The sequence below is a fragment of the Mustela nigripes genome, unplaced genomic scaffold (assembly GCF_022355385.1).
Source record: "Mustela nigripes isolate SB6536 unplaced genomic scaffold, MUSNIG.SB6536 HiC_scaffold_4294, whole genome shotgun sequence".
NCBI classification, from domain to species: domain Eukaryota; kingdom Metazoa; phylum Chordata; class Mammalia; order Carnivora; family Mustelidae; genus Mustela; species Mustela nigripes.
Window position 1 is genome coordinate 1 of NW_026743700.1, and position 3292 is coordinate 3292.

At 33.9% G+C, this 3292-nt stretch overlaps 1 non-coding gene across 1 annotated transcript; it reads right to left on the bottom strand.

The window, feature by feature from the left end:
• Window positions 1-1076: 1076 nt before the first annotated feature.
• LOC132009082 (U6 spliceosomal RNA) lies at window positions 1077-1178 on the bottom strand. Its single transcript, XR_009401784.1, has one exon. It is a non-coding gene; the product is annotated as a U6 spliceosomal RNA (small nuclear RNA).
• Window positions 1179-3292: the final 2114 nt, after the last annotated feature.

Below are 3292 nucleotides of genomic sequence, written 5' to 3' on the forward strand. Positions count from 1 at the left end.
GATTTTCAGGTGTTTGCAATCTTTAGATAAGCTATCTAGCTGATCTCCGGCTAGCTGAAGCAGTCTCAGCTTGCTACTTCTCCGCCATCTTGACTCCTCCCTCAGATTATTAGGATTTTAACATCGACTACTTGGTTATGGTGGCTCTGTTTTATTTTTTAATTGTAATTTTACTTTTAAAAATATTGCTAAGTTAACATTTCTAATATTTAGGTTTTTTAAATTTTTTATTGCAGATCTTCTTATATCGCAAAACCTCTAACTCATATGGATTCCTAGACCACATATAACTAACTCACTCTTGCTCTTCAGTAAGCACATTTTTGTGATTTAGAACACAAGCTGTTCCTTAAGCCACACATAACTGCATGCTCCATCTGATGTGTAATAAGCTAAGTGAGAGATGAGCAGTCCACTCTGTCCATGGTTTGGAGTAAACTCTATAGCCAAAGGCAATCCTTATTCTGATACCAAATGTAGTGCCACACTGGGGAGTTAGTGAATTATAGTCAATTCTACTTAATGAGTATCAAGGCCATTTCTTTTGCTGTTCTTGAAAGCTACATTTGTTAGTAAGGCCTTGAGGCCAATTTGCCTATTAGCTTAGGTTTTATGATACTATGTACAGCTCATTTAAAACAATTCTCCATACATAAAATTGTACACCTGTCTTTTGAAATGTGTAAAATGTGTTAAAATAATGATATAGACAAATTATTGTCAAAGAAAACCATTTTGCAGTTTTCCCTGTGTAAGCCCATGATCTTTTGTAATTTGTACACCTTGCTTATAACGGAAGTACATATTTGAAAACCACTATGATTTTATACTTTTGTATTTCATATATATATATGTACACAAGGAACTTTATATCTATTTAGCATAATTTATTATTATTATTTAAACTCTTTTTCCTTATACTAGAAAGCCAATCTGTAAACTGTTTTAATTTTTTGCAACTTTAGGAGTACTATTATGTATTGTTTGTGTGTGTTTGTTTCCTCTTCAAAATAAATGGTAACATCTGCTCTAGGCCTCCCAACAGACAGTAAAAAAACTTTTTTTTTTTTTTTTTTTTTTAAATAGAATGCTTCACGAATTTGCTTGTCATCCTTGCTTAGGGGCCATGCTAGTCTTCTCTGTTCTAATTTTAGCATATGTGCTGCCAAAGTGAGCATGAGAGTAAAAGTTTTTAATGTTTGGTAAGCCATTTGCTAAAATGAAATTTTAACAATCATCCATTACATGGATAATAATGACAATGTGGCTAAGAATAGAGAAGGAATAAAAGTACATACTCTTGGTAAGTCAGTGTTTAGTGTTCTACAGTTCTAGCAATGCTCTTACATTTATCAACTTGGAACATGGTAATCCTGGTTATTTAGGACCTCATTCTGTGTATTTTGCTTTTGCAAAAAGAACTTAGCATTTAAAAAAGTTACCTTCTGCTTAGACATATAGTCATATAATCATTAGTTTTTATCTCAGTGCTTAAGCACTTTAAAGAGCATCTTCGTAATCTTAGTATTAAATTTAAGTGTGTTATATGATTACAGTAAAACAATTTTGTTAGTTTTTCATTGCCAAGAGCTAGTATGGAATCCTAGAACTCTGATTTTTGACCTTAACATTATTGCGTGAAAAATCATAAAAATAAAAAATAAAAACCCTCAGTTGACTTTCCAGGATATGCCACAAATGATAGATCTACAAATCAGTTTTCCCCTTTTTAAGTTACTTTTTGTGTGTTTTCAGGTGAGTGTGGAGAAATGGGAGAAACCGTTTGGCAGAAGGGAGCAAAATACAAAATTAAAAATTAAATATTTCCATAGATCCTTTTAGGTTTCTGGACAGACTGAAGAGCACTTACTCGCAGAGAGCATGCAGTAGTGGTGTGCTGGAGCTGGCATGTACCAGCTTGCAGGAAACAGTTGTTAAATTCTAAAGAGTTTGGTTACCCAGTTATTCAACATGGCCATTATTAAAAATCAAAATGCATAAGCTCACAATTAAATACCATTAAAGAAAAAGGTAGGGACACCTGGTGGCTTAGGGACACCCAGGCTCTCTGCTCAGTGGGGAGCCTGCTTCCTCCTCTCTCTATCTCTGCCTGCCTCTCTGCCTACTTATGATCTGTCAACTAACTAAATAAATAAATCTTTACATTTTTTTAAAAGATTTTATTTATTTGACAGACAGAGATCACAAGCAGGTAGAGAGAGGAAGGGAAGCAGGCTCCCTGCCGAGCAGAGAGTCCAATGCATGATCCCAGCACCCTGGGATCATGACCTGAGCTGAAGGCAGAGGCTTTAGCCCACTGAGCCACCCAAGCGCCCCAATGAAAAAATCTTAAAAAAAAAAAAAAAGAAAAAGGTAATAAAAACTCAAGACTCATCATTTCCTAGTTTTTAAGTTATGCTTTAGTATTATTAATTATTTAATTTATGCTCTTGAAGTTATTTATATCTGTATCTTTGAAATACTCATAATGATGTGCCAGTGCCCACCCTCTCCTAATTCTGTGCATAGAGATTTCATGATGGTAGCTTGATAAGCTTATGATTAACATTATGAGTACATAGTCTCTTGAAGAAAATAAAATTAAATATGGTGGGAGACCATGTGATTTAAAACCACTATACTCCGATCATTACTAACTTTCTGTCAGTCAAACACACTACTCTCCTATTTCCCTCAGGTATTTCAGTTTGCTGCTGTATTCCCTCTACTTGGGATCCTATCTCCTCTACTGTATACTCAGATATCCTTTTCCCCATCAGCGCTTATGTCATTCTTTTAGAAAACCCTTGTCTGATTATCCTGCCTATTCCCTCACCTGACACATTTGACATTCCTTCACATGGTCTTTCTTTTCCTTAGAACACTTACTACTCATTGAAAGTATATGGTTTATTTATGTTTACTGTCTTTCTCCCTTACTATAATATAAACTCCCCAAGGGAAGACTCTTCTATTATATTATTATTTCTGTTTTTTCAATGTCTAAAAGAGGGCCAGACACACAGTAGATAGTATATTTTTGTTTAAAAATGATTTAATATTTGAATAGACAATATCAATGAAAGTCATTTCATTGACTCAATTTAAAATTGAGGTTGAGAGATAAAGTAATATTTGAATACGAGATAAAATGAAATTAAACTACTACCACTTGACAAAAAATACCCTTTATTCCACTTAGGAATAAAGGGTAACAAGGATATTGCTTAAAAGGAGTAATGTGAAGATTGGCATATATTTGGGGAAAGCACACTTGTTATATCATTCATTT